Genomic DNA, 27,947 nt, shown 5'->3' on the forward strand with positions numbered 1-27,947 from the left:
GACAGATGCTGGGGAGCTGATGTGGAGGCAGTCAGGGGGCAAAGAGAGGTGAGGAATAGGGAAGATGGAAGAGAAAGGGAGCAGAGGATAGTGGCAGACCCCAAGGATGCGGGGAAAGACGGGCAGGGGCAGAAGAATCAAGCAGAAAAGGAGTCACAAGGCCAGATGATAAAAAAAAAGGCAGAGAAAGGAGCCGGGAACAATGGGGCTGGGGAACCACGAACCCGTTCCCACCTCCTGTGCAGTGGCCTGGCTGGGTCTGCCTCCCTCTCCTCCTCCTGCTCAGCCTCCCACCCTCCCCAGGAGGGTGGGGCGTGGCTCAGTGTCACACCCCCTCCTCCCTTAACCACCACTCCCCCACATCTGTCTGGATCTTTCTGTTCACCTGCCGCGGTCAAGGGCTGGAACCTGAGCCCATCTGATGCCAGCTGTTTGTCCAGCACTGCTGGTGCCAGAAACTTCCTTCGTTTCTGAACCTCCTACAGGAGTTGGAAGGGGATAACAGGGCAAGTGTGAACGGGCTGTAAATCACAAAGGTTCAGACGCTCGGAGTATACATTTCCAGGACTAAAATCTTCAAATCCCTCCAGGGCAGGGGGGCTGCCCCCGAGGCACAGGACTGTGTGTCTCTGGACATCATTGTCCTTCTGGTCCCAGGTCGGAAGAGGAGGCACTGAGGGAGTAAGTGCGTCTGTGTGGAAAAGCATACGGCTTCACCAACACTGGCCAGGTGGCTGATCCCGGCCCATGTCCAGAGATAGGGACGCAGATTCACAGGGTGAGAAGCTTTATTCTTTATTCCTGAAGTGGATCTAAGCTTCTAGCACTGAGAATGATCCAGGTGGATTTTCAAGGAGCTGCTGAATATGTATGAGAGAGAGAATCTGAACACGAGAAACAGCAGAGGCGCAAGAGGAAGCTGGATGGATGAAGGCCGAGGGGAGGAAGGCCTGGGACCGCAGCACGGACGGACCTGGCCGGACAGAGATGGGAAGCGAGGCAGGAGAAAGGAGGCTCAGGAGGAAGGAAGAAGATTAGAGGCCAAGGGAGCGGGCCAGGAGCCGGCGGAGCGGGCAGATGGAGCGGCACGCGGCGAGGCCTGGCCGCCAAGCCCTGCGGCTTCCGAGGGAAGCAGTCGCTTCCAGGGAGCATGTGGAAGATCCTTGTTGACTCGGGCCCAGCGCGGCCTCCACCAGCAGGAGCAGCCCCAGTCCCCGCCCTGATCTTCCTTTCCGTCCTCCTCCAGGCTCCACCAGCCCCTCATGTGTGAGTCCCGGGGAAGCGGGAAGCCACTGCATCTTACCCGGGAGATGCTGTGTGTGCTGGGGTGTGGAAGCAGGTGGGAGGTGGGGGGAGGGAGCAGTGATTGGGCCATTGGCTAGAGTGGGACGGATCTGGTGGTTGAGGGGAGGCCAGAGTGGGACGGATCTAGTGGTTGAGGGGAGGCCAACCCTAACCCACCCGCCTCGTGCCCACTGGAAGCATCCTGCAGCTTCTCCCTGGCCTCTTGCCCAGACCACCAGATTGCCACAGTCCCCCTCCGCAGGGAGAAGCAGGGTGCACTCCAGGTTCTTGGTCAGAAGAATCCTGGGGCCTCCCTGACCTCATTCTCTCTACTGCTACTCACAGGTCACTCTCATACAGCTGCTGCAGGCAGAGGGCAGTGTCTCCATGGCCCTACCCCAACAAAGCCCCCTGATGGGAAGGAAGCTCAGAAGGACCCAGTGAAGCAGGACTCCCCCCAGCCCCAGACCCTGCCCCACCAAGTCCCAGGCCCCTCACATGCTACCCTCTATCACCCATTTCAACCTCCCTCCCCAAGGGCGGCCAGAACACTGCAGGGACTCCGACGCAGCTCACTGCCCCTAGATCCAAGGTCAAGGGCTCCGGTGGTGGCCCAGACTGGATGAGAGCCAGGCCCCAGGAGGGAAGTGGTGGAGGAGGACTGCGGGGCAGGAATGCAGTGTCGCATGGAGGCGCCCGCGAGAAAGACAGGTACCAGGGAGCCAGATGGGCCAGGCGGGAACAGAAGTTAAGTGGGAAGAGACGGATAAACAGCAGACACGCAGCAGCCAGCCAAGCATATGCTCCACAAACAGGCACCACCAGCACCCAGTTGGTGGGGGGGGAGGGGGCGGAGAGAGTGGCATGGACCTGCCACAAGGGGATGGTAGGTTTGCTGCGGCTGACTGCTGCCCGGCTCGAACCAGGGGTTGACTCCCCCTCAGAACTATGGAGCAGCCCGTGCGGGCCAAGTCAGGGAGGAGCGCCTGACCACCTGCCCCAGGCATGGTCTCTGGTGGAAGACCCGAGCCCCAGACTTGGACATCGGAAAAGCAAGTTGCCAGCTCTAGGACCCCCAAAGCAGAAATCCCGGGGCCGAAGGGGGATTCAGATGAGTAGCGGAGAAGCAGGCCCGGCCACCCCAGGAAGTCCTGGATCCCTTTGGAGCCAGCTTCCACAAGCCCAGCCCATCCAGGTCAGAGCCCTCAGCCTGGTGATGTCATCCCTTTGAGCCCTGGGAAGGGAGGGGCGGAGCCAGGCTGGAGCTCCGCGACTTGACAGGCTCCACCCCCAGACCAGCTCAGCTTTGGGCCCTGTTTGCCCAGCTCCAGCCAGGCCTCCAGGCCAGCCTCCCTGCAGAAAAAGGCAGGCAGGAGGGTCCCACTCACCCACCCCAGCAGAAGGCTTACCTGCGGCCCTTGTCCATTACATCTGCATCCACCTAGGAGAGCCTGTTTCCTGGCACCCCAGCCTCAGCCTGCCTCTCCCCACAGCAAGTCCAGAAATGTTCGTCTGCTCTGCAAAGTACCAGGTGTCCCAGTGGAATTTCTTCTCTAAATAGTGCTGCGGGAGGCCAACAGCAAGCCAGGCACTACCCTGGGATTGCAGTGCCGAGCTAAAGGAATAAAGACTCTGAGCTGAATCTGGGACTGTTCTGAGCCCTAGGGCCAGACAGCACCCCCACAGGGTGGCCCCGTCGCTGCTCACGTGCTCCTGGGGACAAAAACCTGCTCAAGGCCAGTTGCTGGCCTTCTCTCAAAGCTGACATCAGCCCCAGCACCCTGCCCACCTCTTCTCACTACCCCTGGCTGTACCAGCCACCATGGCTCAGGGCCCCGAGGCAGGCTGGGCAGAATCTGGCCTTCCCACACCAGGCTCAGAGGTCGAGGTGCTGTTGGGGGCTGCCTCGGGGCCACGGAGCTGGAGTGGCACAGAGGCAATAGCAGCCCAGCCCAGTGGGCAGGACTCCTCACGCCACAGCACCTCTTGTTCTGGACTCGGCTGCTTGGCATGGCCCCAGGACCCAGGGGCTGAAAGGAGCTCTCCCAGGCACAAGCCCTCAGTAGCCTCGGAGCCAGGACCACAGCAACCCACGTGCCAGGACAGATGCTGGGCTCCATGCCAGGCCCTCCTGGCCCTTCTAAGCCCTTGGCTCCATAGCCAGGACCTGTCTGTGGCAGACAAGAGTGAAGACGAGAGTGAAATCAGCAGGAAGGAAGGATGACTAGAAATGAAATTTCTGTTTTGTTCACTGAGCGCTGGACCAGGGGCCCTGGGCAAGACCGGCTCTGGGACCCACTCACGTTGGGAAAATGCTTGGCCGGATCTCGGAATGGACTTCATTTGTGGGACCACCCATGGGTCACGCGTGTCACACTTGCCAGGCTGCTTCCTCGCATATCAGGTTTGGTTCCCGTAACATTGCCATGCAACATTTATCTCATTGCCATGAGATAAAGCAATGTTTTAATCCACTTTATGGATGAGGAAAGTGAGACTGGATTTAAGAGTCTGTTTATTGATGGCCTCACAAGGCACATGAGGTTGCCCAGAGATAAATGAGCAATGGAACTTATTACGAGCTGGGCTGAGCAGAGAGCCCAGGCTCCCAGCCTCCTTCCCCGTATTCACTGCTTCCCGTCCTCAGCTCCACAGGAAGAGACTCAACAGGAAGATGCTAGGGAAGACCTGTGACCCAGGGATGCTGCTTGAGGAAAGAGGGGGCAGTATTGGGTGGATTGTTACCCTACCCGGGGCCTGGGATAGAGGGGACTGGGGGCGGGGATGGTGTGAGCACACATGTCATGGCATGTTTTCAAGGTGAGCTGGGAAGGGTGAGCATGAGAGCTGGAGGTCACTGTGCAGCGTGCACCTCATCCTCTACCTGCGGCAAACTCGAGTCTGGAAGATGCACGTCACAAGGAGGGAGGGACTTCTCCCTGCGTGATGTGAACAGGGCCAGTATTTGGTGAGAAGGAAGTTGTGCAGATGGTTCACGTAAGTGTCCTTTATTAACGCCTATGCATTGGTGTGCACACATGTACCTGTGTGTGAGTGCCGGGGAGCAAGTGTGTAAAGGAATGTAGCTCACCTGAGCCAAGGCACTTCCTGGCGCTGCCACTAAGATGCTGAGTCAGGCACCTCTGTTCTCGGATCCCAGGGACCTCAGGGGGTCTTCCTCCCAGGATGAAAAGATGAAAAGGTGAGTGAATCTGAGCTCTGAGCAGCACCCCCACTCATCCCCCACCTCTGCAGAAGACCTGAGCAGAGGACCTCAGGTTGGTCAGAGCTGATGACATTTAAATTCCAGCCAGGAGTGCTGAGGAGGCCAGGGAAGAGGAAGGAAAAGGTGGCGTGGATTCGGAAGGAGGGACTGGAGTTTGCAGATCTTGTCACTCAGCACCTGGATCCCCTGAGCTCCACTGGGCCAGGAATTCAAAGGTCAGGGTGGTGCCAGGACCTGCCTGTGCCTGGGGCAGCCCAGAGCTGCACCCCCTCAGGGCCTTGGAGCAGTTGGACTGCCCTGCCCTCCTGACTTCCCCAGCAGGTGCCCCAGGCTGAAGGCTAGAACCTCCTCCCTGCAGGGCGCTGGCTGCCCAGGAGGCTGCCCCATTACCACGGAGAAGACCACTCCCCCTCCATCAGTTGGGGATGCATGGATCAGCCCCAGGGAACTGTCAGAACAGGTGGCCTCAGCCTCAGGCCCAGAGCAGAGGGGACTGGTGATAAATCCTAATACCAGCAGCAGGGCAGGGGCAGAAGAGTGACTCATGCAGGAGGAGGGGGGGCCTGTGGGGCCTGAGGGGGTCGGGGTGGCTGAGAGCACAGTTCCCACCAGCCGCCCAAGTCTCCTCCCCAGGGCTTAGGTTCTGGCCCAGGTCCCAGCCCCCGACCTGAGGGCCCTTGCTCCCCATTCCCTCTGTGAAGGATGGACCTGTAGGGGTCACAACAGATATTCTAGACATATCCAAGCTGGAAGGACCCTCAGCTCCATTTCAGAGCCCAGCCCCCTCATTCCACAAATGAGAAACCTGAGACCCCAAAGAAGGTGGGGCTTGGCCAAGGTCATAGAGTTCATTAGGCCACCACCAAGATCTATAAGGTGTTAGAAGCTTTTACAAATGGGTTTTCTTTGTTATTAATGTATTTGTTTTTGGCTGTGCTGGGTCTCTGATGCTGCACGTGGGCTTTCTCTAGTTGTGACAAGCAGGAGCTACTCTCTAGTTGCAGTGCACGGGCTTCTCACTGCGGTGGCTTCTCTTGCTGCGGACAGGTTCTAGGGCGTGCGGGCTTCAGTAGCTGTGGCACACAGGCTTGGTTGCCCCTCAGCATGTGGGAGCTTCCCAGACCAGGAATTGAACCTGTGCCCCCTGCATTGGCAAGCAGATTCTTAACTACTAACTATAGAACTTAGAAACTGGTAGAACTTAGAATTGTTTCTGAAGGCTAGACAGTCTGGGCCCTAATCTGCACTGTGATTAAAATTCAACCGCATGCCTCTCGCTGGGAAATGCTGCGGTGGAGCCATCAGCGCCCGCCACGCAGCTGCCTCCGGCTCTTCAAACGGGGCCCTGTGAGCACAAGGTCCTTGCGTCAGCTTCCTGGGCTTTGTGAGCCCTTCACATCGTAGGCAGACATCTGAGTGTCTGTGCTCTGGACATTTTTCTGGAGAGAAGCTCACAGCTTTAATCGATTTACAAAGAGCTACAGGACGTGAAAGGTTGAGAGTCGTTGGCTAAAAGCATCAGGAATCCGGACTCCAGAGAAATCAGATCTTCGCAACCAGTTGCTAAGCGTCTTTGCAGCATTTACAGACAGAGAGGGGTTGGGCTCCTGTTCCCTGGGTTTGTGCGCGTATTTTTTTTTTTTTCAATGTGAAAGAACTTCAAAGCTGCAGGATCTAAGTTCCTCCAGGGTAAGTTTCTGGCCCTCTTGTTCACTCTGGAAGGGATGCTCAGAGCCTGGGTGGGTGCCTGAGTAGATGAAATGTGGTTAATGTCTTGATCTGCCCACCACTACCTGAACTGCAACCATGATAAGAATCACAGTCATACAGAGGCTGTGACTCAGGAATTGCAAGAATTATTTTATGATTCAGTGCTGATTTTTCAGGACCCTTTTTGTCTCCTGTGAAGTACCGATCACCTTGGGGAGATCAAGGCAAATGCAGACCTCCTGACACATTTTGTGAAGCATACCTCTACTGCCCAAGATCTTTGGCAGGGCTGGGGGTGAGGGTGGGGGGCTTGCTCCTGCAGACAGGAGGGGAGAGCTTCCTGCAGCAGGGCAGCTATGCCCAGAGTATCTCGGAGCCCAGACCTCAGGCATCTTAGTGCTAAGCTGTAGAGAGAAGACTTCCGAGTGCGGCGAGGACCAGCATGCCCTGCCCAGCCTCAGAACACTGGCTGCAGCCCCCAGCCTCTCTACCTTCCCTGTCCCACTTTGCAGCCTCTGCAGCTCAGCCGCTAAGCCCCCTGGGGATTAAGACACTGGGGGAGGGGGCCAGAGAGCAGTTCATGGTAGGGGGTGAGGCATGAGCTGCGTTCCAAGGAGGGAGGACAGAGCTGGGGTCCCAGACCCCCTGTAACCACCTTCCTCAGGCTTGCCTGGGGTCTGGACCCTCCATTGGAGAGCCAAGCTCTGCGCCCTGGCTGCACAGCTGCTGTTTCTGTCTGGGGCTAAAAATAGCTTCCTGTCTGGCCGTGTCCAGCTCAGGCTGGGCCAGAGCTGTGAAGGGGACGTACAGGCAGGAGGGGACAGAAGTGGGCAAGAATCATCCTGCCCAAAGCGGTACAACCCAGGAAAAATGGGAGACACCCCAGGGGAGACCCCCGAGGCGAGACAGGAGACCTCCCCAAAGGGGGATGGTAAACTCCCTCAAGGGGAGACAGGAGACCCCCAGAGGAGATGGGAGACCCCCCAGGGGAGACTCAAGGGGAGACAGGAGACCCCCCAAAGGGGGATGGGAGACCCCCATAAGGGGAGATGGGAGAACCCCCAAAAAGAGATGGGAGACCCTCCCAAGGGGAGGCTCCCCAAGGACAGATAGGAGACCCCCAAGGGAGATGGGAGACCCCCCCAAGAAGAGATGGGAGACCGCCCCAGGGGGAGATGGGAGACCCCCCAAGGGGAGACAGGAGATGTCCCCAAGAGGGGATGATAGACCCCTCAGGGGGAGACAGGAGACCCCCAGAGCAGATGGGAGACCCCCCTCAAGGGGAGACGGCTCAAGGGGAGAGGAGACCCCCCAAAGATGAATGGGAGCCCCCCATAAGGGGAGATGGGAGACACCCCCCAGGGAGAGATGGGAGACCCCCCCAAGGGAGACAGGAAACTCAGGTCCTGCATCTTGACTCTGATGCCCCAGAAACTCCTGAAGGGAAGGGTTGGGTTCCTTGGGGCATGCTTCTTGAGGTGAAGGAGGCGTGGAAAGGCCCAACCAGCTGACCTGGCACTTACGTGCTTGCCAGGTGCCTGCTTCACTATTTGAGGCACCAGAGGCATAAAAGGGCCTGATGATGCAGGTGGTGGTGGTGGTATTTTCTTTGACAGTCGAAGAAACAAAAGCCCAGAGACAAAATTCACCAAACCCACAGAGCCAGCAGCCCAAATGCAGATCCCACCCAAGCACAGCGAAGTCCGAGCTAGGTAGGGCACCAAGGTCTGGGGAGGAGGACACAGGATCCCAGAGCTGCTCCCAGGAGACCAGCGTTGGGGACCCAGCCCTGACCTCTACGGGCTCATCCTTGACACAGTGCACGTCACGAGGCTCAGAGCTGTTTCCTCAGATTTGCTCTGAATTTTCAGGTAAATCCTCTCTGGCCGCCACCTGAAAAGGCCTGGGGACATGATGCCCAGCCAAGTCCTGGGGTGCTGGGACCCCAGAAGCTCAAAGGGAGGAGGGGTCATGCCCCCGGGGAGAGGCGGGAGGGGCCACTCAGGACTGGATTCCTTTCAGTGCCTGGAATGAAGCTGCTTTGGGCTTCACACACGGGGGTGGAGGTGGAGAGAGGATGGAGGGAAGGACTTCAGGGAAGAGAGAGAGAGGAAGGGAAGGCAGGTGGGGGTGGGCAGGGAGAGAGAAACAATGGCAGAGGCAGTGAGTTCTGGAAGGTGGGCTGCTGTCCATCCAGGCCGCCGTCTGCACCTGAGGAGCCTGGAGGAACCAGGAAGGAAGGCCATCCTGCCCAGCTGACAGCAGCTGAGCGGGGGAGACCTCTCTCGTCAGCAGGAGGCCGCACACGCCCAGCCCCGTGTCCACTAGGTCTGCTCGCCTCGCCTTGTGGAGGCCATGCCACGGTCCCCCAGCAGAGCCACTAATGCAGTTACCAGAGCCGCTCGCAAACGCTGCCCGGTCCCAGCCGGCTCCTCCGCCCGGTGGGCCAGTTCCAGGGACCTGGGTGGGGGGCTGTCTGCCCGCTCCAGCTTCGGAGGCTCCTGCCTGACCACCCGTTCAGGGCGCCCCATTGCAGGGAGGACCAGGAAATGCAGGGGAGTCAGAAGAAGCTGAGCACAGGATGAAGGCAGGGGTCAGGGTGGGGCTTTGCCCGCCAAGCTCCCCAAAGCCCACAGGAACCCCCCCTTGGGGGTGATTTTACCTCTGAGGACAGAGCATGAGACCGAGGGTCTGTGCGAGGATTCCTGCACAACTTAAAGGCGGGATTGCGTGCTTGTGTTTTGTGCGGAATGTGTGTGTGTGTGTGTGTGTGCTCAGTCTGGAAAACTGGTGACTCACTGAAAAAGGGAGCTTTCTGATCCAAAGAGCTTATTTTCAGCTATTTTTATCTCTTCTTGTATCCTGGCCCTTTTCTCCCCTTGTCTTTTTCAGAAGTGGAGGAATTTGGGGGCAGTGAAAGCTGTGTGTGCCCATGTGAGAAGACTGGGCCAAGAGGGCACCCCTGGGGGTGCAGAGACAGTGCCCATGGGAGTCCGTGGTGCACAGCAGCCACCCAGCTCTGGTGCGTGCATAGGAACAAGAGTGCGCAGGCCAGAGAGGTCCCTGACCTTCCACTCCTGTGCACCACCACCCCCTCCCACTCCACCGCAGGAAGTCTGATGGGGCTGGGGTGTAACTCTGCGTTTTCACCTTGACCTCTGCCCCCTCTCAGGCTGCAGCCCCTCACACCCACCAGTGGGCACATTCACATGAACATGTGGCCACGGGCACAGTCCTGGGCCCCTGTCTTGGGTGTGGCCCTGGTCCCCGCATCTTCTCTCTTCTCTGCCCAGACAGCCTCACCCCAAACACTGATGTCTTCTCAGGAAGGCCTTCCTCTGCCCTTCCTCTGTCCTGTCAATAGGGAGAAAAAGCTGGGCTTCTCCAGAGACTCATGCAGCCCAGCCCACCCACCACCACAGAGCCCCCTCCCCAACCCAATAGTGGTCCAGATGTCCTGGGTCAGCTTGTGCCCAGTCTTGTGGGCCTGGCCGAGCAGGCCAAGAAAGAGAGGGAGAGGAGGGGTAGGGGGCTCCTGATTGCTCTGCCTTGGGAAACCCCTCTCCCCACCCTGCACAGAGGCTAGAGTCGCTTCTGGTGAAGGCCTTCCAGCAGGCGCCCTGGGTTCAAATCCTGCCTTAATTCTGGCTCAGCAGCCTGGCCTCCAGTAGGAGACGTTTTGGATTATCTTTCTCTCTTCTCACCCCACACAGAAGGGAAAATCTTTGGCTTTCTTGAAAGATTTGAATCCCTTCCAAGCGGGCGCCTTCTATGCACCTATAAAATGGGGATGTTAATAGGGCCGCCCCACAGGGAGGTTCTGAAGATTAATTCTGGGGAAGGGTGAAACACACACTAACTTATTAGTCATTATTACCAGCCTGATCTGTTGGCGAAGACGGTTCTCAATCGATTGTGCACCAGGGGATGTCTTGCAGTGTCCAGACACATTTTGGTTGGTGAAACCTGCAGGGGAGGAGGAGACTGGCCTCTAGCTGATTGAGACAGGAATGTTGCTAACACTGTACAGAGCACAGGACGCCCCTGTGCAGCGAGCATGCAATTTGAGAGGCAAATTCTACAGAGGCTGGGAACCCCAGGCCAGGAGCTCACCTTCCTCTTGAAGAAAATGAGGTGATGATGAGCCGAAGCAGAGGATGACATAAGGAAATCTAAGTTCAAGAGAGAACATTCCAGCAGAGTTGCACCATGATCACAGAGCTCAGTTAGGGGCCTGTGGACCTGCAGATCAGAAAGGTGCTGCAAGTGTAGCCTGGGGTGGGGGAGGCCAGGGAGGGACCTAGAGAACTGGCCGGGGCTGGGAGGGAGGGCCCGGTCGGGTCAGGGGGTGCTGAAGCTTCTAGTTTGTAGGACTGGGCGGGGAAAGACTATTTAGCCTCCAGGAGTCCTAGTTGGGGCGAAAGTCCCTCTAGCAACCTGGACGTCAGCTGTGTCCCTTCCACACCAGTGTCCTGACTCCTCCCCCAGGACAGAGAGCCCTTCCCCTCCACACCCTGGGGCCCGAGAAGTGGGCATCTGATTTCTTCCCCTTCTCCCTACAGCCTCTTGAATGGATGGAGACAGAGTCCCTCTGCAGACATAAGAGGACGAGAGCTCTGGCCCAGAGGCCAGTGCCCTCTGCAGTTTCCCAGGGACAGGAGCCCATGCCTGCTAGAGACAGAGGGCGGACACGGAGCCTGGGTGGGCTTGATCAGCATGCAGACTGAGCCTCCTTTAGCCCGTTTCCCTGCCCCTTTGTACAGGCTCTGAAGACAAGTTACAGGACATGAGAAGAAACCCCAGGTGGCCTCCCCATCAGCTGGTGAGCGGGTAGAGTCCTGACCAGATGCCAGAGCAGTTTAAGATGTCACTTCATCCAGAGGGCAGAGGACAAGCAGGAGACCAACAGAGGCCCAGTTGGTCCAAGGAGCACTGGGTAAGGACCAGACCAGAGCTCCAGCCCATGCGCCTGGGGCCTGAAGCAGTTTCCTCATCCGCGCTGCATGTGAAATGACCCCTGACTGTCCGGGTTAAGGATGGCGGTAGCACTTCTGCCTGGAACACTGTATTGAGAAGGATTTTCTGAGGCTGTGGTTAATTCGTGATGCCCGTGGGGAGAGCCAGAGGTTGCTTGTCAATGTCTTGTTACTTCTCTACCATCCTGATGAAGAGCATTTGTCAGGGTTCTTCCAGCTCACAAATCCTACCAGCCTATGATTTCGAAGTTAAAATCTCCAGGCACTGGCTGGAAGCACCGGAAGTCAGAGGAGGAAGAGATGTGAGTGGGTTAGAACCTCAGGGAAGGCTCTGGGGAGGAGGCGGCTCTCCACGAGGCCGTGCGGGTGCCGCGTGCTTGTTGTGCAGGAGGTGGGAGGACATTTATGGGCAAGAAAATGGGGCTGAGCAGAGGCTGTTCACGGTACAGGGAGGAGGAGGCCAGCATCGCTGGAACGCGCTGTCTCTGTCTCGGACAAACGGGATCAGACGTGTGAGGTCGTGGTGGTGCCTGAAAACCAGAACTGACTCCGTGGGAAGACTCAGAACCAGATGCTCCAGCACCGTTATCCCAGGGGCCTCGCCCACACCCCCAGGTGAGCCCCGCCTCTGAAGAAGGGAACACACATCAGGGCCGGGGTGACAGGGAGAGCCAGGGGTTCAGCCAGGCTCAGCTTCTAACGTGCAGACGGGACCTCTGCTCTGTGCACCCTGCCCCGCTCACCTCCCCCCACAACCCCCGCCCTTTGCAGGGCAGTGGAGATTCTCTGAGGTCCAGAAGGAGGGCAGGGACAGCTGCATCCCAGGAAGGAAGACTTGCTGGAGGAGACGGACCGCACAACGGCTTCCAGCCAGGGATGCCCGCATGAGCACTGAGGGCCAGGGTCCCGGTTCCTTCCTGCTTCCCCCAAACCCTATCTAGCCTGTTGGATTATGTCCCTGAGCTGCAGAGAAGGCAGGAGGGCCTGGGGACTCTGTGTGACGGTGGAACAGATCCTGGCCTTGCTGTTTGGTGGACACTTCTGTCCTTCTTCCTCCTTCTCCACCTCTCCTATCCCTGCCTCCCCTCCCGGATCTCCCCAGCTTTTGCTCAACAGGACCCAGAAAGTTCTGTTGTGTGTCTCTCACCACTAGGCACCCAGGCAGAAGAGAGGATGGTGTCTTCTCCTCTGGGGCGTGTCCCTCCTCTCCACCTGGGTCTGCTGGCCTGGCTCAGAGCAGCGTGGGAACCCCTGTCCTTCTCACGGCCTCCTTCTCTGATCCCTACCTGGCTCTTTCTCAGCGGGTCCCGCTCATCTCAGGGCCCCTCGAGGTCTTTCCTCTGGCTCTGCCGCCTGGGCTCAAAGTAGGCTCTGGCCCCCGTGAAATTTCCTCGCATGGAGGAAGGGGCCGGAGGTAGCAAGGAGGCTCCTGCAAACCCCCAATCAGCTCTCCCCCCCATGCTCCCTGCCACCCCCAGCTTTCCTCCCCAGCTCTCCCCACCCCCAAGTCTCTTGTCCACAGCATATCTGGCCCCTGCATAGGCCACAGGCCGAGAGTGGCCAATCTCACAGTTAGAACAGTCATCCTCAGCTCCCCATCCCTGTCCCCTGTCCCTTCCTCTCCTGGGGAGTCGCCTCCAAAAAACACCCCTCCTTACTTGCCCACCTTTTCCAGAGCATCCAACCCCTGCACCTGAGGCACAAGAAAGACCACTTTCCTCCAGTAAGGAGTAATGGACAGCAACCCTGGGCCCTCCCAGGGCCCCCAGCTGCCCCCACAGAAGCCAGTGCAAGGCCCTTGACTCCCCCAGCACCCCCAGGGTCCCCGAGCACTGCTTTCTCCCAGGGTCCAGGGCCCGCGTCCCTCCCCGGGCCAAGCCACCAGCACCCAACCCTCCCCACTCTGTTTACACAATCGCTTCAGGCCTTATCTGGGCCCCTGACAGGACTGTGTTGTGATAAGCAAATGGGCTCTGGTGTCAGAGACAGGAAACTCAAATCTGTATCCCCCAGCCTGGAGACTGAGGCGATAAGACAGCAGCCTGGGAGCTGGCCGTGACCTCACCTGGGGCCTGGGCAGACACAGAGTCAGAGGGCACGGTGCGGGGCGGGGCAGGAGTTGGGGGGCTTTCTTCCCCGAGCCCTGCCTGGTGCTGGACTAACAGGAAGGAAAGGAAGGCCTCCCCATGGGGCCTGTGAAGAGACCTAGAGCCCTTTCCAGTGGGAACAGATGTCCCAGTGCTATTTTCTCAGGGCGCCGCTGCCTGGCCGGCAAGTAGGAAGGACTGGAGCCAATGGGGGGAAGGTGGGCACCATCCATTCCGGCCCATCGGACCCTGTTGTCTGTAGAACAGAGGCCCCGTTACATAAGCGCCAGCTGACTTGGTAGAAGCTATGACTAAGAAAACTTTCCAAAGACAGTTGGTGGCCCTCCACCCCCTCCAAGGGGTGAGAACTCCCCCCCACAGAGAGGGGGCAGAGATTAGGGCTCCTCACTAGCTCCCTGGCCCTGACTCATCACACACACAAACACTCCCCAACACTCTTTCCCAAAACGGTTCCCACCCACCCGTCCACCCTCCCACCGGGGCTGGTGACAAAACGAACGCCCCAGAGATCTTGCCAAGTTCTGGGCCAGGCTGAGCCCAGGGAACACGAAATTCCCCATGGAGTAGGAGGCCAGATGCCCACGGAAGCCAATAACGTCCATTCAAGGGACGGCCATCTCCGAACCCCACCAAGTTGGCTGTGTGGTTTCTCAAGTAGCCGGGATAACTCTCCTTCCAAGAAGTTCATATTAGCTTGTAAAGGGGTCTTCAAGACCACCCTTCCCCTTCCCTGCCCTCCTCGTTTACAGAGAGTTACCCATCCATGTTGCAGCCCATGGGGCCACAGAAGAGCAAGCAACAACCACCACCCATCCCCAGCTGGATCCATCTTTTCCATCACCAGTCGTTACCAGGCTCCTGCCATGTGCCATGAACAGTCCGGGCAATGGAGACCTGAAGACCAGTCTTTGCTCAAGGAACTCATCACCACATCGGTGAGACAGGCCAGGAGGCAGCTGCGGCCAAACACTAAGTAGGGAGGTGGGGGGAGAAGACAGGTTCCAGAAACAGCAGATGCAGGGTGGGACGGGGGGTGGGTTCACGGAAACTTACTGGGACAAATGACATCTAAGCTGACATAGGCAAAAGAGGGACATCCCGTTTCATTCACTAAGGGTCTGCTCGGCATATAGTGTGGCCAGAGCAGGGCCAGGCGGGCTTCGTGAAGACGAGTCAGGATCATGTCCACCACTGGAGCTGGTCACCTGGCAGGGGACATAAGGTGAAAGGAGTCACGTGTGAGGCATCACCCAAGGGAAAGGTCAGTGAGACCCAGGGCGGGTCCAGGAGAGGACGAAAGGAGGGATGTGCAGCTGGGAAGACCAGGAAAAGCTCCAGGGAAGGAATGGAATTTGGGTTCACGGTGGGGGTGGATGGAATTTAGAGGTACAGACGAGGGGGGGCACATTGCAAGCCAACCTAATGATACCAGCAAAGTTTAAGAGCCAGTGATGTCTGGGGGACAAGAATAGCAGTGACTGGCAGTACGAAAGATGACCTGATGGTGGTGGGTGTGGCTTGAACACAAATCGAGGGGAGCCTTGTAACAGGTGGTTCAGAATTTAAGGCGAGCCCCAGAAGGGCTAAGGAATTCTCTCGGTGTCACTGAATTAGTAGAAAAGCAATCTGAGTTCAACTCCAGCACTCCTTCCACAGGCCCTAGGCTGAGAGGTGCCCCCTCCCAGGCTTTGGGCCCCTCCCCATGGCCCACTCCCCGCTCCCCTGCCAGAGGAGGGGCTCCCCACTCCTGGCTGGTAGACCCCAGGCTGTCAATGCAGGCTGCCCTGTTCTTAGTCCTGCATTTTTAGATGGGTATGGAAATGCTCTTAAAGAGGGGACAAAAGTCATCTCGAGGCCTGGGTGAAGGACCAGCCCAGCGCAGTCCGGCCTGAAATACCTGGAATTCTCGCAGCTGGCCCGGAGCCTCTTCCTCACCCCATCCAGATTGTGGACCCGTGGGTTTCAGGGTTAACCCTGTTTGGTTCTGTGCCGCGTGCACGTGGGTCCCCAGAACTCCCTGTGAACAGTGGGCCTGGGTTGGAAGCCCCCACTGTGGCGTTAGGGCTGTGATGGTGAGAGCGGCCACGAGGTGGCGCCATGAGCCTGGCGCCCGGCTGGTCCGCTAGCGGCTGACACCTGCTGTCCGGGCGGCGGCGGGGCGGCTGTCCCGAGGCCGCCACGGCGGGTTGGCCGGGGAGAACCAGACCTGGGCTGCTCTCAGCCCTCTCCTCTCCTTTGTCAGCCATCTAGGACCACGCGACTGGTTCTTGCTCAGTGGGAGAACAGCGTGCGGGGCGGGGGGTGCGGTGTGCTGGAGAAGGGAGGTGTGTGTGTCCTTGGAGTTTGAGAGTGGGGGTGGGGCAAGGTCAAAGATGCCTTTTTTCTTAGCCTGATAAGCTTCTTGGAAACAAACGCCAAACCCTGGATATCTGCTGCTGCCGCAGATCGGACATTTGAAGGCGCTATCTTGTGAGGGTTTGGATGCGTCTAATAAGCTTCCTTTCTTGTTTTTCATCCAGAACCCAGCCTTCCCAAAGTCCACGCTTCGCCCACCTCAGTTTGTTTCTGTGGTTAAATATGCATTTCTACAAATGTCATTTTCCAGACCCCCTCCCAACAGCTTTCTGCAAAACACAGCTCAGACACACATCTGTGCACACAGGTCCGTCCTCCTGCCAGCCCCGAGGCCCCCCCACACACACATACACATCACCCCCACACGCTTCTCACACGGGGCTCCTCACGGAGTTCGTGCACATTATCTCACAGGCATCGCTCTTCGTGGGAAGGTAGATGCGTGCCAGTGTGTGTGCACGTGAATGCACACGTGGACACGCACACTCACACACGCACACACCCTGAGACAGCAGACACAGGGTGATGCTGACCCCCACCCAAGGTGAGCTGCACACCCTTTGACCTTGGGTGGGAGATTTGTTTCCATCTCACACAGGCTGGCTGGGAGCTCAGCACAGGGAGCTGGACCTGGACGTGGAGCAGAAACAGGACGGTCTGTCCTCAGCTCTGAGGAGAGGGAGTCAGAGTTTGGAATCTTCTGTGAGGTCAGGGTTGAGGGAGACGCGCCTGTGCCCACAGGAGCCAGGAACGGTTGCCTTTGAACTTTGCCTTCGCAGGTCAGCCAACGGTCAGGGAGTTTGTTGATACAAGAACAAAAGTTACACTAGCGTGGAGCTGAAGCTGTGGGTGTTCAAAAAAGGGAAAGACCCGCGAGAGGAGGCAAGGACCAAACCACAAAGGTGGGAGCAGCGGCTGGGGACAGGAAGCCGTCGTCGGAGAACTTGGGAACAAAGACCGTGTTGAAATCTCAGATGAGGAGGGAGGGGATGGAAGCTGAGAGGGGCCGGAGGAGGACCAACCCAGGCGGGGCGGGGGCGGGGGGGGGGGGGGGTAGGGTTTTGAGAATGTGGGGGCGGGGAGCCTGAGCACCGCTATGGCAGCTCAGCTGTTACTTACAAGCACAAGCTCTTCTCAATCCTGATTAACAGGAATTAAGTGGCATATGGCTAATCCTCCCGCTTGCTATTAGTGCTCCCAGCCCTGCAGAGGGACCGGCGGCCCTCCTCAGCCAGGCCCCGGCATTCACACACCAGGGCTTCCAGCCAAGGGGAGGAGGAGGAGGAGGCTGGAAAACTTTCTACCTCCCTGCACAGAATACCCATCCTCTGTACATGTGCCCTTTGCCTTTCCTTCTTCCAAAATTCATTCCTGCCTGTTGTTTTATATAGATCATCACAGAACCGAAGACCGAAGACCCAGTTAGTCTCATGAAAGAACTAGGAAAACAAACCCAGGGAACTGAGAGGATTTAACCCAGGACTGACGACTCGGTGGATGACTCTGGGGTCCTTGCGCCCAGCCCAGACCAGCCCTGGAAGATGGTGGCTCATCTGCTCCTAGAGGAAGGGAACGAGGAGGGGGATGGGAAGAGGAGGGTGGGGAGGGGACAAAAGAAAAGAGCTGGAAAGATTTGAACTTCTGACCTTGGCTGGGGCAGAGCCAGGATAACGGAGGACCCCAGCCTCATCCCAGGTGAGTAGGAATCAGACCCTGGGGTGATGAGGATTTGTGTGGAGGAGTGTGCTCCCCGGGATAGTCAGAGGATGGTGAGCAGTCAGGGAAGGGAGGGAAAGTGTGCCTTTCAGGCAAAGCCCCACCCCAGCCTTAGTGGACCCTGGAGCGAAAGCCAGGAAGCCAGAAGGGGCAGGCTTCATTCTCCTGCAACAGAAGCCCCTCCCCACCGGGGACGGGCTGACTCCCAGGCACTGGGTTCCCTGAGCAAGTGGAGAGTGGCCTGGAGGCTCCAGGCAGCCCCCACCGGAGGGAGGAACTGAAGAGGGGGAGGACAGAGCCGGCACCCCCTACTACTCACAGAAAGCACCTTGGCGTCAGACTGAAATGTTTCTTCCCTTTCGGAGTTCACAGTTCAGAAGAAAGACAATTGCATACCATTCACACCTATGTAAATAATGATGAGCTATGGCTCAGTGGGTAAAGAATCTGCCTGCAATGCAAGAGACACAGAAGACTCAGTTTCGATCCCTGGGTCAGAGAGATTCCCTAGAGGAGGAAATGGCAACTCACTCCAGTGTGCTTGCCTAGAGAATCCCCTGCCCAGAGATACCGCCAAGATGCTTTGGAACACGGGAGTAAGTGGTTAATTCTGCCCAGGGTGGTGGGGAGGGTAAAGGTAGGACTCACTCCCCTGTTAGAAGGCCTTCCTAACCTCATCTCCTTCCGGATGCATTAGGAAGCTCTCTGCCTGGCACCCAAGGTTCTTTGCAGGGACTCCTTCACCTGCTCAACTGATCTGGAAGCCATGCACTTCTTTTCTTTTAAGGAGCACCCTAAATATTCCAACTCCACGCTCTTAATTCCAAAAGTCTAAATTGAATTTAAACATTTGCTGTTCTCCCTATGCTCTAAGTTTCTTCTAACCATAGGTTTTAATGTTACTAGTGCCTAGTATTTTAGGTTTATTTGTTAAAACTCACACGCTAGGTTATCATTATCATCATCTGTTTTTAGAGCCAGTGCTTACCTGCAGATCGCCTACCTGCTCACCAACGTTTTTGCTCCTCTTTGCTTCTTTCACCCCATGGCTTCCTTCTGGATCGTTCTCTCCTTTTCTTTTAGATCCTCGAGTATTTCTTTCAACACATAAACAGCTGATCAGCTGTCACCTGTTTTTACCCTTACTCCTGAGCCCTCGTTTAGCGGGAGATGGAGTCCTGGACTGTTCTGTCATTTCCTCAGCTCTTTGGAGCAGTTACTTTCTTTTGTTCCAGCCTCTCTTACTGCTGTTGTTCCCTTGTAGATGTCCTGTCTTTTCAGTGTAACTAACCGTGGGATGTTTCTTCTAGTTTTGGGTTCTGATACTTCACCATGTTATGTCTAGAGATGGCCTGTCAGGCTGGGCGACTAAATGAAAGGAGACATTTCTCTCTCCTGGGCACTCACACAGGATACCTCCTCAAACTAAAGATCTGTGTCTTTCATCCATTCTGGGCCTTTCTGAGTCATTGTCTCCTCACTTACTGCTTTTTTCCTTGTTCTTATTTTATTACTCTACAGGTCTTATCCTCTGTTACAAGTCTTAACATCTTTTTCGAATTTTCATGTCTTTACCTCTCTGTGTCTGATCCTGCATAATCTCCTAAGATCTCTCACTTCGTTAATTTTCTTTCAGTCAATTTTTTAAAATTATATTTTATTTATTTGGCTGCCCTGGGTCTTCGGTTGGGCGTGTGGGATATTTGGCTATGGCGTGTGAACTCTCAGCTGTGGCAAGTGGAACCTAGTTCCCAGATCAAGGGTGGAACCCAGGCCTCTTGCATTGGGAGTGCAGGGTCTTAGCCACCGGACCACCAGGGAAGTCCTCAGTCAATTCCATGGAGTTTTTTTTTTTTCCCTCCTAAAGGTTTCGTTCCTACTAACTATGCAAGTGCATGCGTGCTAAGTTGCTTCAGTCGTTTCTGACTGAAGCAACCCCATGGACAGTAGCCCCAGGCTCCTCTGTCTAGGCAAGACTACTGGAGTGGGTAGCCATTCCCTCCTCCAGGGGATCTTCCCAACCCAGGGATCAAACCCAGGTTTCTTAGGTCTCCTGCGTTGCAGATGGAGTCGTTACCACTGAGGCACCTCGGAAGCCCCTACTAACTCCTTATGTAGCTCTTTCTTGTCTGCCTCATCTTTCCAGTGCCCTTGGTGTTTCTCTGTGTTTTCTAGCCCTCTTACCTCTGTGCATTTTGTAAGGCAACTTATTTTATTGTCCCTTTTGGATTATTTCATTATCTCAGGGTTCAAGGCTGATTCCCCTGCTGGTCACATGCTGCTTCTGTGTGAGGCGGGCCGTCTCCTCCCAGGACTTGTAAATTATGGTTTGCATCTTTGTGGGGTTGTTCCCTTCGTGGGGGCCTTTGTTCTCTCAGGACACACCAGGAACAGTTGTGGGTTTGCTTCAACTGATTGCCCACGGGTTTCCCCAGTGTGAGAACAATTTTTACATTAATTTGGGGGCTTGGGGATTCCCACAGCCTGAGAGATAGTGAAAGTTCACACTCCACACCTGGAAATTTGAGTTTTACACAGGAAACATTTTTTTTTTTCCCTTTCCCAGAGCCTACGGCAGAAAGTGATGGATGGAGATTTTTCCTAGCCATCCTCCCCGTTAGAGCCAGAATTTCAGGTCCAGAGTCCTGCTTCAGACGGGTCCTAGGCCTGTCCCCGTCCTTGTGGGTCATGAGCTACTGCCCTGGCTTTGCATACCCTCCTGCCATTCGCTGTGCATTGGCTCCAGTTTGCAGACTTACTATTTTGGCTTTAAATTCCTTCCTTTTTCTGTCGCTTGAGGATTTCTTCATTTCAAGCTCAATGTACATGTTAATTTTCATGTTATATTTTATTCAGAATCTCCCTGTGTGATGCAGCGGAGCAGTGGAGATCCACACTGGCTCATTCTGTGAGTTACTAGACGCCTAAGGCACAATTATTTTTCCTTCTGTTTCTCCTACGGGACTACAGACTCCTGGAAGAAGGAAACTGTGCCCAAATTATCTCTGGTTCTTCGCTCAGTTCCGGGGACAAACACAGTATGAGAGTGACGTTTGCTGGACTGGATGGATAGTTAAATGATGGAAGGTGATCATCAAAGGTTATGCAGGACTTTTCACATCTCCAGGAAGAGTTCCTCAATCATTCCAAACACACAGGTATTATTTTATTCTGAAAAATCTTTACAGGTGATTCTGTAGCATATGTTATGATTGTGACATCGATGTACCTCAACACTCTTAACGTGGCCATCAAGCAAGCAGCATGCTGCAGGCCCTCAGAAGACGCGACACAAGGCCAGCACTGACCCGTGGCCTTCCAGCTGGAGGCCGTGGCGTGGAGGTGGTTTGCCATGATTTCACTCACAGAGAGCACTGTGTGTGTTTGGTGGAGAGCGTTCACCAGGCCTACCTGGGAGAGCAGCTCGGGCTACAGGGACTTGAGAGGAAGAGGCTGCCAAGGCAGCCGAGGCAGGAGACAGATGGACCCCTGGAATTTGTAACCTGTGGACAGCTGCTGCTGCTGCTAAGTCGCTTCAGTCATGTCCAACTCTGTGCAGCCCTATGGACAGCAGCCCACCAGGGTCTTCTGTCCATAGGATTCTCTAGGCAAGAATACTGGAGTGGGTTGCCATTTCCTTCTCCCACCTGTGGACAAAGACTCCAGAGAATGACAGGGCAGGGGGAGCTGAGTCCCCTTTCCCAAACCCCTGAGTAGGTAGGGGTGTGCCTGGGAGGGAGTTCGAGGCACACAGGTGCCCGGCAGCAATGGCAAGGCCCTGGTCTCTCTCCAGTGCCTCCAGGAAGTGAACACTGGCAATACAACTCAAGTGAAGAGAAAACTAGCTCTCATTCAGAAGGTTGAGATAAAAATACCTCCAGTCTGTAAACATAGCAGCAGGACAGGTCTCTGGGAGGGAGCGTCCAGGCAACAGGTCCCATCTGCCCTGGTCTTCTCACCCTGGTGTGGCCCTAACTCAGATCACACATGTCTCCAGTCTCGAAACATAGATTAGGAAAAGTTTCTTGCTTTCCCCAGGAGAGTGGAAATATTCTTGAGGCCAAGGGAAGAGAAAGAAAGAGCTAATCTGTTTTATTTCTCGGCAGGTGTCCTTCTGGGAGGCGATGGGGAGTGTTGCTTATCAGCCCCCCGTGCCCTATCCCTCTTCTCGCCCAAGCCCTGCTCCTCCACTTACTCAGAGAAGGCGCTGTGGCTGACACCCTGAGCCCTGACCAGGAGCTGGCATCCATCATCCTTAAGGCCCTCATCCTGGGAGAAGCCAATCCCACGTCAGGCTTTCATGTGGGCATGTCACAATTTGGCCTTGGTGGTGGTGGTGGTGTCATGGCTCCTTGTGCGCCGGTGAACAAAGAGGCCCTGGGTGATGCTGACCGCAGGCAGAGGGGAGAGGCTTCCTCTCTCACCCACGGCACATGTGATTCCTTTGCTTAAACACACACCCCACGCTGACACACTCTGGCTTCTGACACTCAGCCTCCTTTGGGTGAAACATGAAAGGCCTGCTAAATAGCTTCTTACAAAGTTTCTCTCTAGGAAGCTACTTTAAGCCCAAACTTGGACATTCATATGACCTTTTTCAAGTGAACCAGTACGATGGAGCTGCTGCTGCTAAGTCGCTTCAGTCGTGTCCGACTCTGTGCGACCCCATAGACGGCAGCCCCCCAGGCTCCCCCGTCCCTGGGATTCTCCAGGCAAGAACACTGGAGTGGGTTGCCATTTCCTTCTCCACTGCATGAAAGTGAAAAGTGAAAGTGAAGTCGCTCAGTCGCGTCCGACCCTCAGTGACCCCATGGACTGCAGCCCACCAGGCACCTCCATCCATGGGATTTTCCAGGCAAGAGTACTGGAGTGGGGTGCCATCGCGAATGTGCAAATAAACCAAGGAGTACAACTTTGCTTCTTAATCCAACACAAGCAGCATGTCTGATTGTTAGCCCCCAAAACTGTGTTTGCCTCTAGGTGGGTGTGGAACCAAAAGATACAACCAAGCCAGAGAGTGGAAGGAGGAAGGATGTATTACTTTCAGGAAGTAAGGAGAACATGGGGCATCTTTCCCTAAGCAGCTCCTCCCCAAAGAGCAAAATTGGGGAAGTTTTGCACTGAAGGTTACATGCATCTTCATGAAAGGGCTTGAGCAGAGGTGAACTCAGCATAGAATTGGGGCAAAAGTCAGCAGAGTCCAAGCTTGAGTTGATGGCAGCCACGAGAGTCCGCGTCATAACTCTGTCGCTCTCCCTGGTGGGCGCCTGAGTTCCTGCAGAACTCAGAGGCTGTGTGAGATGGTTACGTATTTCCCTTGAAGAGGGACTGGGACTCCTTTTTGTCGCTAAACTGTTGAGTTTTTGTTTGTTTTGCTTTTCGTAGAATTTTTTTTTAAGATTTTTTTTTTTTTGACGTGGACCATTTTTAAAGTTTTTCTTGAATTTGTTACAATATTGTTTGTATTTTATGTTTTGGTGTTTGGTTGCGAGGCATGTGGGACCTAGTTCTCTGACCAGGGACCCAACCCACTCCTCGTGTATTGGAGGCTGAAGTTTTAGCCCCTGGGCCGCTTGGGAAGTCCTCTGTGCTGTTATTTCTTGGCTCCTTCTCCTTTGTTTCTGCATTCTGTCTCTTCCCTTAAGAGCATTGATTACTGAGACCTGTTCAAGGGCAGGCGCTGTGGCCAAGATTAGATCACAGAAAGGCTCAAGCCAAACACGGCTTCTTTTATGTCTAGAGGAGAAGGGGGCGACAGAGGACGAGATGGCCGGATGGCATCACCGTCTCAATGAACATGAGTTTGAGCAAACTCTGGAAGATAGTGAAGGGCGGGGGAGCCAGGCATGCTGCCGTTCATGGACTGAACAATAACAACAGCAATGCCTGGATTTCTTTCTCCAGGGACCACCTACCCTGTTTACATTGTTAGAGGAAATGTCTGCTACTTGCTGACAAAAAAAATGTTGCCTGTCATTTCAGTAAACAGAGAACGTTGCCCACCAGCAAGCCATCAGCCAGTGCAGCCCACCGGCAGTGAGCCCTGAGAGGAGAGAGGAAAACGGTTCTTAGATCCTAGATATTTAAGGTGCATATCCAAGGCATGATTTCAATGAGCCCAGACTCTTGCATCGTCCCACAAATAGAAAAGCACCACAGTCATTAATTTCAGATGTCCAGTTTGTGTGTGTGTATGTGTATGTGTGAGATTAGCACTCATCTCTTGACATTTGATTACATGTGATTTTTTTCAGTAAAAACTTTTATACATCCTGATTCCCCTTGGCTCTCTGAAGCAGTCCCTCAGATTATGAGAGGCTGTTTCCCTGGTTGTATCCTCAGTAAATACCACCCTCCTGAAAAAAAAAAACAAAACCACCACCACAATTTGCAACTTTTAGGTTGTATGCTTTTCTTTGTTTTTTCAGTCTACATACTGTTTCCTGAGATTATGGGGAGGTGTCCTCCTACTCAAATAAAACTAAGGAAAGACATTGAAGAGAAAGAGAAGATGATAGTTAAGATAAAATGTGAGAAAACAGAGTTGGAAATATTGCAAGAGGGTAGGGCTTGAAGAGAGGGGATCTGGAGCCAGTTACTGTTACTTTTTCAGAATTCAGTCACACTGAAACCGAGCTGGACACTGTGGGGCTCTGGGGCACAAAAGCCTTTCTGTGTCCTCCACTCTCTTGTTTGCAGAAAATAGCTTCAATCAGCTTCCAGGAACCTTCCCTCATTTCTAATGGGCAGGTTCAAACAGTTGCTAATAGAGAAGGGAGGAGATGCAGAGAGGAGGGAGGAGAAGTCAAGGAACAATGGTGCAGCCTTAGGTCAGGTCCTATTTCCTTCTCAAGAGGAAGGTGTTTCACAGCTACTGGAACCCCAGCCAGGTGGGAGAAGTTAACTGTGTGCTGCCCACACGCACTCAGATCCCTGACGGGTTGGATCAAGGTAGATGATGTTGACATCTGATTCAGTTCAGTTCAGTCGCTTAGTTGTGTCCGACTCTTTGCGACCCCACGGACTGTAGCATGTCAGGCTTCCCTGTCCATCACCAACTCCTGGAGTTTGCTCAAACTCATGTCCATCAAGTTGGTGATACCATCCAACCATCTCATCCTCTGTCATCCCCTTCTCCTCCTGCCTTCAATCTTTCCAGGCTTCACGGTCTTTTCTAATGAGTCATTTCTTCACATCAGGTGCCCAAAGAATTGGAGCTTCAGCTTCAGCATCAGTCCTTCCAATGAATATTCAGGGTTGATTTTCTTTAGGATTGACTGGTTCGATTTCCCTGCAGTCCAAGGGATTCTAAAGAGTCTTCTCCAGCACCACAATTCGAAAACATCAATTCTTTGGTGCTCAGCCTTCTTTATGATCCAACTCTCTTATCTGTCCATACATGAGCACCTAGTATGCTCAAAATCTTTTCTCACATGATCTTCAAAGTGACAGTTTGAGGTGGATATTGTTATCCCTATTTTATAGACAAGGAATCCATGACATAGGGAAGCAACTTTCCCAGGTTTACAAATCCAAGGTTTTGAATCATTGTCCATCAGATGCCAGAGCCCATGTTCCTCCCTTGGACATGCTGCTTCCAGCATCTCCAGTCTGTTTGAAGGTGAATCTGTTTTTTAACGTAAGTTCACATGCTTGACTCACAGTGAGACCAATCCAACTAGAACACTGAAGTTTGGAACAGAGAAAGGTTTATTGCAGGGACACACAAGGAGACAAGGGGTTTATGCTCTAAAAAACCCTATGCTCCCCAATCATTTTGCAGGAAGAGTTTTTAAAGGCAAAGTTCGGAGTGAGCCCTGCAGTGTGTGTGACTTCCTTCTATTTGGTTGGTGGGAAGATAACAGGGTGATGCCCAGGAACCTTGTGCTCAGCCTGAAATTACCATCCTCTACCTGGGCAAGGGCCCTGGTTCTTGCTGAAGGACTCAAAGGTATGTTGTGCACTACCCGTAAGGAGGAACCAGGGCCCTGCTTTATCGAGGTACTATTGTTTCTTAACTCCTCCTCCTTTGTTTCTGCATCCTCTCTCTTTCCTAGTTAGGAACTGTTTGAACATGCCCTTTGGAATTCAGGGAAGGTCTAGAAGGCTGAAGCCTTTTTCCTGCTCTGGATGAAGAATTTCCCTGCCATATCAGTAAACAAAGGATGTTTCGGCCATCAAGCCTTTAGCCGATGCAGCCTCCCCCTTTCTAAGGGGATTCAGGAGGGAGAAAAACAGGATACTGGCCCTAGATAGTTAAGAGACATATCAAAGGAATGATTTCAATAAGTTGGGACTCTTCCCATATGTAGAAAAGCCCAAAATTCATTAACTTGAGGTATCTGGCTTTTCTTTAATTAACAGTAATCTCCTGATGTTCTGACTATCTGGTCTTTGTTGCAGAAATGGCCTGCCAGAAATATCTGCCCTGGCTCCTCCCTGCCCTCTTTGGAAAGGTCCCTCAGAGCCATCAGAGGCTGCCTCCCAGGCTTAAGTCCTGAGCAAGTCCACCAAATGAAACCTAACTCTGAACTTTAAAGTTGTGCTTCCCCCCGCCTCCCAGTCAACACAACTGACAAGAAACGGGGGACATGGAAAGGCTTTTGTACCTGAGGAAACCCCATTGCATCCTGCTTGGTTTCAAGTCTTGAAGGAAAATTCCACTCCCCATTTACTATTTGATTTGCACTTTGTGTTGATTTGAAAAGTATTGCAAAGGCTGTTGTTCAAATTTAGCACAAATATATTTCATTCCCTGAGGTCTTTTTTAAAAAAGTTATTTATTTGTTTTTATTTTGGGCTGCGTTAGGCCTTTGCTGCTATGTGAAGGCTTTCTCTAGTTGCATTGCACAGGCTTCTCATTGCAGTGACTTCTCCTGTTGCGGAGCACAGGCTCTAGGGTGCACAGATTCAGTAGTTGTGGTACATGGGTCTAGTTGCCTCATGGCATGTGGGGTCTTCCTGGACCAGTGATCAAACCTGTGTCCAGGTATATTGTCAGGTAGATTCTTAACCACTGGACCACCAGAGAAGCCCCTCCCTAGCTCTTTTAAGACTTGTGTCTCTCCTTAGTAAGCCACCATTAGAAACAAGCATAGTCAGTTGGATAATGTGGTGATAGAAGCATAGACTCCACAGCCCTATTCAGTGAATGCTTCCAGAGCTCTGACACCCTTCTGCACAGGGTCAGAACTCTCGCAAGAACAGTGAAATCATCGGAGGAGATCATCTGACAGCCAAGTGCATCCTACCATGTCACTAGTTAGTCTCCATTTCAGGATTCTATCTCAGCCACTGGTCCCGACATGCAGACTCCATCTGTAGAGGAAAATCAATGTTTTACAATGAGGACCTGCATTCACTCTCCTAGGAATCTCTGCTCCATGTAGAATATTCATTGAGCCTTTCTCTGATCGTGTTGTGAGTTTCCAAAGATTCCCTAAGACTGTTTAACAGACAGAACAATTTCACAGTGAAAACAAAGGAAATTCAGCAGTAGAGAAGAAGCACTGATTCTGAAAACTGCTGTTTTCACAATCAGATACTTTGTCATATTTCCTAGGTCACCAAAATGGCAAATATGCCTGAGTGTATAATTAGGACTAAAGGGAATGGCAGAACAGAGAGAGAGCAGAAGGAAAAAAGTCAGTGGGCCTAAGTAGAATTTTACTCTTTTAAATTTCTCTGTTGAGTTTGTTTATGGGACAGAGGCTGCCACTATAAAATAATTTTTATATATTTTTACTTGTGATTTTAGAACATGGTGATCTGGAGCAGAAAGAAGATTTAGGAAAGGAAAGACAATAGAATCATAACAGGTGATTGAGTTGGGTGATTGAGTTATTTTTAAATTTTTATTCTGTCTTTATGGGATTTGAAGGAATATAATTAATTCACACTTAACAAAAGTGTGCACAAAGACTTACAAAGAAAATCACATAGTGATGGCAGCTGAAGCATATCCTTGACAACTTCAATCGATTTCATGTTTCTTGACATCCATAATTTAGTACATATGTAAATTATATATGTATATGCACACTTATAGACACATTGTTCTACTTTGTAAAAACTAAAATATTAAAATATTAATACTGTAAAAACTAGGATGACTGTGTGAAAAGTGACGTTCATAAGTTAAACATTTAAAAACATATTAGTTGTTGGAAACTCTGCATTATTTTACTAATAACCATACTAAGAATTTTGTTTTGAGTTTGTTGTTTCCTGGAGCATTAGAGATGTACTGTGTTGAATGTAAAATAAGTTATTTCAATCATTTCCCACAGTATTAAATGACACTCAACATCTCCTGCATCCTTGGGTCAATTTCCAGTACATGTAATCCTTCTCTTCATTTTGTGTGCTTGTCCTTCTAAAATTCTTCTCTGTTTTTTCTCCCTAACCTTACCATTTCTCAATATTCAGAAATAAGAGCAAAGAATTATCTTGCTTTTCTGCGCAATAAACTGTCATGCTTATTGAACTAATGGATCAATAAATATACAGCCATGCTTTTGATCTAACAAACTTTTATTTTAGAAATATATCACTTTTATGTACTATATAATG

The 27,947-nt window shown here is 53.4% G+C and overlaps 1 long non-coding RNA gene across 7 annotated transcripts; it reads left to right on the forward strand.

Moving 5' to 3' along the window:
• Positions 1-27,942, forward strand: LOC147342202 (uncharacterized). 7 transcript variants are annotated; one of them, XR_015157543.1, is made up of 9 exons: positions 19-6,199; positions 10,984-11,156; positions 11,646-11,811; positions 14,054-14,239; positions 16,439-16,561; positions 17,051-17,354; positions 17,741-17,971; positions 20,346-20,533; positions 21,482-27,942. It is a non-coding gene; the product is annotated as an uncharacterized LOC147342202 (long non-coding RNA). The 7 variants fall into 7 exon arrangements; XR_015157544.1 differs by having other exon boundaries at positions 17,748-17,971; XR_015157541.1 differs by lacking the exon at positions 17,741-17,971 and adding an exon at positions 11,403-11,498 and having other exon boundaries at positions 1-6,199; positions 14,054-16,561.
• Positions 27,943-27,947: the final 5 nt, after the last annotated feature.

This window comes from Bos grunniens, chromosome 29 (genome assembly GCF_055505025.1).
Source record: "Bos grunniens cultivar Pamir isolate PY7600 chromosome 29, Bosgru_T2T1.0, whole genome shotgun sequence".
In the NCBI taxonomy this organism is placed as follows: Eukaryota; Metazoa; Chordata; class Mammalia; order Artiodactyla; family Bovidae; genus Bos; species Bos grunniens.